The 12,338-nt window shown below is 35.2% G+C and overlaps 1 protein-coding gene across 2 annotated transcripts in view; it reads left to right on the top strand.

Moving 5' to 3' along the window:
- The window catches only part of Cad87A (cadherin 87A), a 533,729-nt gene that overhangs the window by 31,473 nt on the left and 489,918 nt on the right, over positions 1-12,338 (top strand). The window lies entirely within an intron of this gene.

Genomic DNA, 12,338 nt, shown 5'->3' with positions numbered 1-12,338 from the left:
ATACAGCCAGCTTGTTCGAAATTTCGCAGTTATTGCCATTTCCTTATCAAACCTCTATTGGAATATTCTTCAGAATCTGAAAAAGGAAAAAGAACTTGACGAGGGTAGTTTTCAAATCAAACCGTTGCACTTTTAGAATATAACGAGAATATAGCGTAGAATTTGTCTGAAGCATTAAATGCACGTACAGCCAACTCGTTCGAGATTTCGCAATTTCTACCATCTCCTCATTACAGGTTATAAAAATAAATTGCCCAGACAACTATTACAGCATGTTGAAGCGAAACGGAGCACGCGCATTGTATTTTCCGTTAAGACGGATTTCCCAACTAATTTTCAGATTAATCTCGACCGTTACCGATATGATCATCCTAGCTAATGAAATATTAAAATTAATATTAAAATTCAAATTCAAATAATTAAAATATTAAAACAAAATATTGTGCGTTTCGCATAACGCGTTAAAACACTCTGACAAATACTTGCGAAAAATCGCAAATAGAACAGACGCGATGAAGTAGTTACGTACGCTGAGAGATAGAGATAGATAGATAGATAGAGAGAGAAAGAGAGAGAGAGAGAGAGAAGAAAGAGAGATTGGGTCATTTACATGGAACACTTTTACTCGCGAGAAGAATCGAGCGTGTCCCAACGCGCGATGCAAACACTTGCACGAGGATAGGGAAGCATCGTGAATCGCGTTAGAAAGTTGCAGCTATAGGTATACTGGGTAGGAAAGTTGCGTTTTCCTCGTAGTCTAGTTAGGCGTTTCGTTTGGAAACGAGCATCTGCCGGGTAAGAAGCGGATTCAACCGGGCCCGGTCGTTGCACATGCAATTTCGTACAACCGCGTTCAGTCATAATGCGTCGTTGCTTGATTCTCACTGTGTCGTACGGTTGCGTTTCGAGCGCGAGAATGCGCAACGATACGGTGACCGGTCGCCGACTCAATGCACATTTCTGCTCTTCGTTAGGACGCTGTCAGTAGCTTGAAAAATCCACGAAAATACTTTGGCGATATATTTGGTGTCTCTAAATTGTTCGAGCTTTGTACGAGTTTCACGATTTTATTCAAATCTCGTGGCATTTTCGCCTCTTTCTTTTTTGGACTTAATCGCGCCTCTGTTTTGCTAAAAACAGTCTCCAATTTAGGCAAGTAACGAAGTACATAATATGAAATTGAGATGCAAGGATGTAGGTATACGGTGGAAAAACGGTTTTCCAAACTTTTTGATCTTGTTGGGTTCGTGCATGTGCACGCGCACACGCTAGCACAGCGTTAATTTTGTGCAACATTTTTAATATCGCATTTTAGTTACGTTATATCGTAACTATTAAAAGGAATCTTGCGAATTAAAAATAAATTTTGAGTTATACGCGTATATTGCTGTGCCATGGAATAACAAATTTGCTGTCCTTTAATCGGTACATTGTTTGAGAAGCATACACTGATAGTTTCGAAAAATCGAATTTCTTCCTTTATTTTCGTCAAGTTTTAAGCGTGCAGAATATCGTGTTATCAAAATTCAAACTTTCGACGGAGTTACAGGGACGAATACACAGGAAATTCAGGAGGGAAAATTGGTATCCCGAAACTTCTCTTACGTTTTTCTTAAAACTTTGCTTTTCAACCCGGTCGTTACGAAATTTCTCGAACGATACGTCTGATTCTTTTCAAATTTCGAAGCAATATTCTGCATAATGTATTCTCCGACGTATAACTTTCTCCGCATCTCAATTATTTAATCCTTTAAAAACATTTAAAGTTGATTTTCTTTTTTAGTAAAAAAAAAATTATTTTTTTTCAAGTCTGTCACTTCCTCCATCACCAACATTTTTTTGGGAATTCCACGTTACATTTTAGAGGAAAGATACTAGTTTATGATTCAAACAGAATTTTTTATTTTAAACCTGTAGAGCATCGTATCGCCGGGAGTGGCGGCTGGTTATCGATGTTCTAGCGGAACAGGCTTCAGATATATAGCGAATAATAATTTGGCCGTTTCGTAACGTTTCTGGAAAAAATGGAAAAGTAAAGTTACAAAGTAGATTAATACGATCTGCAAAAAACTGAATTTTTCGTTATATACAATAATTAGTTTTGGAAAGGAATTTCGAAACCTTACTTGTTTTTAAACATCTCAGGCGCCGTGTACGTCGTATCAATCGATAAATTGCGAATTTTTGTGCATTTATGAGAAACTTACATGTACAACAATGTGTATGTAGGATATCCAAAGATATATAAAATTTTCGCAGGAAAATTCTCGTTGTGACAGAAACCTTTATCACCTAAATTCGATTTATACAGTTGCGTAAATAAAAACGCAAATTTGCAGAAAAATCAGCAGCCTGATTATCAGCTATAATTGTAAAATCGTAATTAATTCGATGCGCGTGATTGTAATGAAAATTGCGCGTATGTTATGCGGAAAAGAAAATGTGTTCTTCTTCTTTGTAAAATTTACGTGAAATATCGTTTGGATAATCGAGGCCGAATAATTGTACAAATTGACGATTTAAAGAAAATTAATATCACAATCGTCTTTCAATTACAATGAATCATTCTATTTATATATTTCATTTTGACGACACGATGAAGCTTTCATCGATTATTCGAGTATCAAAGTTATAAACTGTATCCTAGCGTTTTTTATATCTAAATTTGAAAAAAATGGAAATGAATTTATTCAGAAAATTGTTTCAATAGAAGCAATGTGGCGTAGAACATAAATCTGGATAGTATGACGAATAGGGCAGAATTTCATACTCGAAGTTATTCAGTTTTTATAGTGTCAAACGTGAACGTATGGCCGGCTATTGCATTGCTTCGAAGAATAAAACAGTGCCATTGATCAATACACGATGTTTCTATAGTAATAAAGAATATACATCTTAGACCACGGGAGTGCAAACAATTGTAGATTAAATAATCATTCTGTAATTATTCTACTATTTTATAGAATAACGTAGACTATACTTTGCGATAAATCTTATGTAACCTAATGTCATATAAACCTAACTTAACCCTAACCTGATGCTAACCCAATATTTTATTATTCATATTTTTATCAAGTATAACGTTAGAAGGTTGTAGCAAAATGTAATTTATACGTACACACAATTTAAGCGACTTTGTTATTTATTTTCCTCTTTCATTAATAAATTATCTTTACGTACAAACATCAAATCTTTTAGTAAGGAGAAAAAGCTCCTCTGACTTGAAGTTACTTTCCAAATATCATTTTCCTGTTTCATTAATAATTTCTCTTTACATACAAAAGTCAAGTATTTTAGTAAGGAGAAAAAGCTCCTCTGACCTGAAATTACTTTCCAAATATCATTTGTTCTGATTGTTATAAGATCTTAAGAATAATCCAAATGCATCACAACATTTTCGATTAAAATTTTACACCGATATAGTCAAAATTCATCAAAAGAGGAATTGTATTTGTAGAAAAGTCTATATGCGTTTCTCAGTCGTAGAGCAAATTCAGTGTGCCATTCATTTAAATTTGCAAGCACTATACGAAACGATCCAGTTTGTTCCTAAATAACGTGTATATAATCAAAAAATATATTTCTTCAAGCTGTTGTTTTTATCTTTGTTACAAAAGTATATCTTATAACGTTTCGAGTAAGAATTGTTATAAAATTGATAATACTTAGCGTGGAGCTTATCTGTTGCTTAATGACATTTGCATTATTTTATACAGAATCAATGTACTGTATTTTATACAGTAATTATTTCCAAATGAAAATTTGTATTTATTTTTCAATAAAATACTTTTTAATTTTTACATTTTACAATTCAACTTACAGTGCTATCTACGAAAAATCTTCATTTTCGGTTTGGCGTAGATATATAAATAGTTTCACGAAGACCAATCTTGACTCAATAACAATTTCGTTTAAATACCGTTTAATAATTTCATTTGAATTCATTTGCCGAGAAGTACAATTCACTCGATGTATATTTATTTATATTTTTCAGTATCTTGTATAATTCGCACGTACTTTACGTAACGAAATATTTGCACAAATTCGCTATCTCGATCGGAATATTTCGATTGAATTGCAATAAGTACACGAACTAAATCGGACTAAATATTTGTACATTTTATTCGACCAATTTTGCTTCGAAATCGCATCACGTAATTTCCTGTTTATGTACTCATCCAAATAATTCCTACCTGTACATAACTCGTCAGGATTTCATCGGGAAAAGTAAGATCGAACTATACATAATCTCGCGTAATCGTACTTTATAGATAGCGATTTCCGTTTCGCTTTCCTTTTAGTTTTCTTCCGACAGGAGCTGTGCGTAACATCGGTACGTGTCACCGGGCGAATCGCTGTTACTCCATTATATCATTTATATGAGATAAATGAAAAGCTACGAGTCACGAATGCATAACACGTGACTTCGACGTGTCACGTTTCTGATCCTTCGCTTCCTATATCTATATACGTATACATATATAGCTATCCTTGCGTCAACCATACTCGTATCGCAAGTATTCCCTCGTCTCGTTTTACTCGTTCCATGCACAGAATTCGCGTTAGAAATCGGCGATGTCGTGTTTGAAGCAGCAGCTTTCTCGAACGAGACGACGCGCAGTGATGGAACGAGGAGGGCGAATTTTGAGTTTGTCGGGCGTGTCACTTGCTCAAAATACTTGCATTAGCTGCGGCGATAGCTGTTACGCATATAAATTTTGTAAACGGCCAAGGTGTTAGAAGTTCCAGGCACGATCGCGCTCAAATTCTGCCACAGAAGCCAGTTAAAACGGACGCGAGTGGTTGGTCGGACCGTTATTTTCCCCGTTACGGAGCGCGGCTTCATGGAAAACGATACGACGAACGGATTAATTCGTAGCGTCGATTTCCGCGACAAGCGTTACAGATTAGAAACTGGAAGCGGCGGAAATGAAATTTTTTATTTCCAATGGCCAACTATGTTTCGCTCTTCGCCAGTTCCACGACGCGTTACTTGCCTCGACGATTCGTGCTCTATGCTCGTTAAATGGAAATCTCCGCGCGGACCACTTTCCTCTACCACGAGATCTCGTGCATACCATTAACGTTATTATCATATTCTTAGCAGTTTAATCGCATCAATTAAGTAACCGTATTACGCTGTTATACAGAAATCGTGCATTCATTACGCGTCTATTAATTAGAGGCGAAACAAAAAAATAACACACTGTTCCATACATGGGTTGTTGTAACGAACGCTTTTAAAATATCGATTATTCGAAATGATGTGGACCTACCTCGGATAACACGGAAACGTCTGTTAGTGTTCATAAATCGTATGATAAAATTGTAGAAAAACGTTGACGATCTAATGGCGTATACGTATTTGGATTAAATTAATTATTAATCGGCTGAAAGTTTGATTAATTGCTTTCGCAATAGCTGGCTATTTACACTCTTACTCTTAGTGTTAAAACTTCGAAGAAATTGAATTTATAGTAAAGTTCAAAGCATCTTGGATAATACGGAATTTCGGTTAAACGGAACTCGGATAACCGAGCCTCCACTATATTCAAATCCGCACGAATACGCATTTTTCATAGCGATAGATTTGATTTAGTTTTTTGCTAGTAAAAGGATATTTCACGTGCGAGGATTTCAACATAATGTCCTTTTTGAGAAATGACTTTTACTCTAGAATTGTAGAACACAGTTTCGTTCATGGAATTCTGCAATATTAAGTACTATGGTATTATATTGCATTAAATATATCTATGTAGAATATGATACAGTGTTTTAAGCCGTGGAATGCGAATGGTTGTACTGTTAATCTTTTCTGAAAATATACGCGCTGCATTTTCACAGATTCTCAATCTTGCAAAATTAAAATTCGGTATCTCACGCAATTTTTATTACAAAATTTGTATTTCCGTCTGCTTTGATCGTTACAAAATCTTAAGCGTACAATAATTCAAATGCATTACAAAATGTTCTATTTCTTGCACTGATATAGATTCACCAGGAAAAGGACTGTATCTGTAAGAAAAACAGGGGAAAGTTCGTTTTTACCAAGAAGGGAAAGTAAAGCAACTGCTTACGAAATTTAAGAAAATTATTTATTGTTATGCATAGTGTGCTATATTTCGCTGTTACTAGTTACAATATTCAAAGAAGTTTTTTAATTTAGAATAAACGACGATAGTGGAAGGATATCTGTTTAAACCTACAATTGAAGATTTCTTGTACACGACACCGTAAGTGCAAAAATTAAAAAATGTTTTTTTTATCCTATAATGTCCTATATGCCAATGTAAGAGCATTTTGCATTTGTAAATAATTACTGACAGTGCAACATTGCCTCTGTATAAAACAATGTACAATTCTTACTCCATATAAAATATACCTTTGTAATAAAAATAAAAAGCACATTCTGAAATTTTTCTTCTTTTTATACAGGTTATCTAAGGACAAACAAGATTGGCACTTATTTACTTGCAAAATTAAATGGCATATTCAGCTTTCTCTGCAACTAACATGCAAATTCAGGCCTTTTTTCACAGATACAGTCCTTTTCCTGGTGAATCTATATCGGTGCAAAAAATAGAAAATTTTCCAATGCATTTGGATTATTGTACGCTTAAGCTTTTGTAATAATCAAAACAAATGGAATTTCTCTCTGTTAAAAAATTTGACGGTTTACAGCGTTGTTTGCACTTCAATCGTAGAATATTCATCGGGATAGAATAATTTACGATACCTCGAAATGCAAATGAGAAATATATTTCGTCTCATTTTAAAATGTTGATATTCATTCGTTCCTATTATTTTATTTCATGAATATCATTTTAATCATTACTACCATCTTTCGTTGCATTTTCACATTTGGTACATTTCATTTGGAACATTCGCATTCGTACGTTTCGTCGAACGTCTTTACACTCTCACGCATCTATATTTGATATTCATAGTCGACGTAAACTACTTTGGAAAAATGTTCAACCGCATACAGATGATTTCTTACAAATTCCACCTTATACTCGGCCTGATACAAAATGCATTACATCAGGATACGATATCGAAGCTGACGCAGCGTAACGCTTGCTCGTTATAAAATCTGTTCTTGGATATATCCGAAAGTTACAATGAGTATGCGAAATAGCAGGTAAAAAAAAAAAGAAAGAAAGAAAAAGAAGAAACGTGCATGCACGTGAGCAATTTCTCGATACGTTTCACCGTATAATAGTTCGTCGAACTCTTAAATGATGATGGTTTGAGAGATCGAACTATCCGAGTATTGGCTTCAACTTGTTCGGATAAATGAAAAGCGCCGAATAAAACGTGACTTCGATATGTCACGTTTTCTATCCAACATTTCCTTTAGTGGCACCCTTGTCGCGTTGAAAGTCCCTGGAGAAGTTAGGGGAGCAATACGCGACGAAAGGCTATACGTGTTTGTATTTTATGTATACATTATGCGTACGTTATACGCATGTAACTGACAATACATGTATGTGCGTACGTATATATAATATATACAGAGTAGTCTAAAAATCAGTCGCCACGGTTTTTCCGGCACTTGCGATCATCGAATGATTCCGACAGAAAAATATTTCGCGTGAAAGTCGATCAACTTTCGATCGACTACAAATTGCAGTGTTAAGAATTTGAAAAAGATTTTACTTTGATGAGGAGTTAAGGTAATTCCTATTCTTTGTAACGCAACAATGCAATAGTTCAGAAGATATTTTAGCTTTAATGTTGTAAAATTCCTCGTTAAGACAGGGAAAGATGACGCAGCGCTTTTTTCTTCTTAGTTTTTCTTAACTTTCGTACGATAAGTTTTACGACATTAAGGTTAAAGTATCTTTTGAACTAAAATCCGAGTGTCTTAATACTTTCTTGCAGAGAATCAAAGAACGTATCGAATGAAACATAACAAAAAGTATCGAATGGAGTATAAAAAACGTGTCTCCGTGTCACTTAAAGCAATAGTAGAGGTGATCATGATTTTTCATCGGAGTAAAATTCTTTTTGAAATTCATAATATTGCTCGAAAGTTGATAAACTTTTCTTCGAAATATTTTTTTCTCCCACTGTCGGAAGTGTCTGAAATATCGCAGCAGCTAATCTTTAGATCACCCTGTAATTTTTTTTAATTTTCTTTTTTTAATTTTTCCATCGAGACAACGATCTACAGCGAGATCCGTTATAACGAGACGCGATAAAGTGCACGCGTACCGAACGAAAATTCAAAGTCGATTTTCTCGAAAACAAAGCTTCGAACTAAAAATTTGTATTCTATATTTTCGACTTCTTTTTTCGCGTAGAATCACCACCTTTCCGCTTGTACCACCAGTTACCAACCACCCTGTATATGTTCTTCCCATGAGCTCGAAGTTGCTCCGTTACACGGTGTCTGACATATTTCGTGATGTTTAAACCGAAGTGGTTGAATTTTTTACCACGCAAAACGTCCCATCCGACGGAGTGAAGCGAATCTGGAAAATTCTTCGAGAGATAGGAAAAATGTCACACGTCCGAAATAAATAATACCACATTGTATATTGCTGCGTGATACTTGACTTAGCATCTATACACATAGGTACATATTTCCGTGACTAGCCTAACCGTTTCAGATATCTCTCGTTTTATCTTTCAAATTATTCGTCATTGGTCTTTCATTTTACTTTTCTTTTTTTATCTTGAAACCTTGAGGCGAGATCTCGCGACGAATGTCCAAATTTAGTGACAACGATCGAAAGAATCAGAAACAGAAATTATTGAGATATGTATAATTTTGTGTGCTAGACTAGATTAGCCGCGTAGTAGTGACACACGTACGTGAGTATGAGTGTGTGGAAGTATGTGTGTGCACAACGTCTCGAAAAACAGATGAATGTTACTATGTTCCGTTGGCAGTGCGTTATGGAAGATGGTGAGACAAAGAGAGTACTGAGGCGCGTGCAAATGTATATCGACGAAGATCCTGGAAATCGTTTATTAAATAAATTTAAAACTATTTTAATATGAATTCTAATTGTAACCTTAGTGTTCCTTTACTTTTATTTCGGCGATTAAGATCCACAATTCTCAACAGAAACGATCGACATTGATGAAACGAGGACTTGCTAAATCCGAGATTGAAATGCTTCTAAACAGTTAAGAACTAAGGAAGTTACTTGCGAAGTTTCACGAGATCTGAGAATTTTTCCATCGATTTCTGTTCTATTATTGCGAAGCACGCATCGAAGCACACAGAAGCTCGTTGCTGTATCTCAGACATACACGTAGGTATATGTATATCGTACGTTCACGTAGAATGTGTGAGTGGCTGACGAAGGGAAAATTTCGAGTTCGTGAAATGTCACTTCCCAGAACGTCTCCATTCTCCATCAATTTCTGCCGGCGTAGTTACACCAGAGCTGGCTCGAACTACAAGCAGCGAGGTTAGCTAAAACACGTGTACAGCAGGGCTCACCGAGAAATTATAACGTAATTTCCAGCTAATGGAGTTAAAATAACGTCGCGAGTTACAGTCCGGAGTTGGAATCGATTTGTTAACTCATTAGCGACGTAGTCACTGCTTCGCCTCTTTTTCCTGCTTCATTTTTTATAACGCTTCTGGCCAACTAGACTTCCGCTTACGGTTAATTTTAATACCGCCGCCGACACTTTTACCGCGCAACATACTTTATCGAGCGAATCGAATCGAAGCTCCGAGCTTGATTAAAAAACTGTGTACATAACTTTCTTTTTGCGTGAGAGAAGAATTTCTTTTGTGTCTTGGCAACAATGTAACGATCGGCGCTGAACGCTGCATTTCTGTCGGTTTCTTTATTTTGATGAAAAGAACCTGTTGGGTCTAGAGGTGTAGTCGGCGAAGTTTCATAGAAGTCAAAGATACAACTGTTAAGACAAACAATTCTTTGGGACAGAACCTGGTAGCCTGTGAAGACTGCAATACCAACAACACCATCGAACATCTACTTTGCCATTGTATCAAACTCGAAGACGCAACTAAAAGATACCCAAGAGTACGCGATCGCTTCTAATTAACAGAATACAATGTCAAAAAGGTTCTAAGCTTTCTAAAAAGATAGACCTTCTGCCTCCTGTAAAATACAAATGTAGATACAAATTTTTGTACAAAATTTTGAAAATGGTACCAACTCGTTAGCTAACCAATTATTGGCAAATTACGTAACACTTGCTACACAAGAATGTAACATAACAATTAGTACTAATTCCTTATTAACACTAGAACTACCGATAGTTAACACGAAGCTATTTCTACCAAAACCAGTCGAAATGGCTAGTCTTTAAAAAATATGTAACAATAGAATATTTTTATATTTATTGATTTATTACTTTCTTACAGAAGCAATTCCATGTTATGTAGTACATTTTTGGTATTATTAATTCATCTGGGACCATGATCCCTAAACGAGGGTTGACACATTTATAAAATTGTAGAATCAGTCGTTTTGACTGGTGTGGTATTTCTAGTGTTGTCATCTAGCCATCTAGCGATCGATCCGGAATTTTTCTGATACCTGATATCATCATATCGAATGATACGCAGTAAAAATTTGAAAAACGTGTGGCAAGTTGTACAAAACGAGGAAACTGGTTAATTGGAGTTCGATATACAGATTGCAGCACCCTTTTACACTTTGACAAGTACCAGCCATTTTGACTGGTGTTGGTATAAGTAGCCTTGATACAAAATTATTTTCAGTTTGAATACATAAAAAACAAAATAAATTTCTTTTCTTTAGTTATCTATATTCTTTTAGTTATCGTTGCGAAAGTCATTACATGATTGCGGAAAAAATATAACACGAAGTAGGAATTTGAAAATAAATTTGTAAAACCAGTCAGTTCTAATGTTAAATAACAGCACTAACTTAGGCAACTGTACCAAACTAAGCACGCGAATATTATTCGATATTTATATATTTTTAGAATACTTGTAATTGCAGCCGCTGATACCTCACCAGGGTATGTAACGATACGCAATAAATAAAAAGAAATATTTTCATATTTCTCGATATGTAAATATTTTCAAGGTTACGAGGCGGATGGAGAAATATACGTACGTCTGTGCCTACAATTAACAGTATGTGAATTTCACCAGAACGTACAACATAATAATAAATTAGCAATTAGAAGGTACATATTGCGCTTGTTACTAAATATTATCTTATTCTTAGCTTGTTATTACTCTTGTTACTAAACATTTGTACACATTTATTATGGACGCCAGTTTCGTCATTATATAACGACTTTTAAACATCAATTTAAATAGTCACAAAGCTTGTGCTGTTATACGTAGCTATGGTGATTACTAGACCGCAGATTTTTACGCAAATTCATATTTTTGAGAATATAATTAAAAAAGCAGAAGCTTGGTAGAAGGTTGTTTCGCCTAGCAAGTATTTATATTATAATATAATATTTTATACTTTTTTAATATTTTATATTTTTTCCTACTACGTGCATTTTGTGGAGTTCGGATTTCCCACAAATCGCGAAGATTTTTTTCGTAATTTTGATATTTCAGTTATATTTTGTCAAGAATAAGCACGTATCGATGAATATTACACTGATTGCTTTTCCAAACGCACTTGCAATATTACTTAAGATAACAAGTTTTTGTAAAGTAACGAAGCCAATAACGAATAAAATAAAAGTTTACTTTAATATAAACTTTTCTTTCACTTTGAAATCCGATCAAACACGATTAAGAATCATGCAATTCACTTTCTTTTAAGGAACATTTTCCAATCGATGGCATCGCTGATATTCCTGAATTTTGTTTGTCTACTTATTCTCTTCACTCTAATTTCTGCCATTGCAAGAGTTCAGAGGATCGAGCGCAAAGAAAATGCAAGGAACGGCGTGTCTACGATATCGCTTTACAGGCGAACGAACACGAATTTCTAGTTCACGAAACATCGTCGCGGAGAAATATCTCCACCAATTTCTGCCACTGCTTCCAGACCAAGTTTATACCTGCAGTACATGGTGTGCATTTAGCTACTACCGAAACGTTATAAAATTTTAGTGGAAATGTAGTTGTAACGCGATATAGTCACTAAATCACGTTAATATCCAGGGAAACTAGCTCTACCTGGTATTTGATGCAAAATATTTTTCCCTTATATCGGTGCGCGCCATAACATAGCGGGGTTGCTCCATTTTGAAATAAAATTTCACGTTGCGCTTTTGATTCGGATGCTGTAAGCCTTTTAGAATTTTTTATTTTCAATCGTTTTGAGGGCAGGCGAAACGTAGGAAAATTCGCGCATATCAATTCGTTAGATGGATGCAGACGCAGATATATTTTGTACGAGATA

Source organism: Bombus vancouverensis, chromosome 5 (genome assembly GCF_051014615.1).
Source record: "Bombus vancouverensis nearcticus chromosome 5, iyBomVanc1_principal, whole genome shotgun sequence".
In the NCBI taxonomy this organism is placed as follows: domain Eukaryota; kingdom Metazoa; phylum Arthropoda; class Insecta; order Hymenoptera; family Apidae; genus Bombus; species Bombus vancouverensis.
This window is presented reverse-complemented; position numbering and strand designations above follow the sequence as displayed.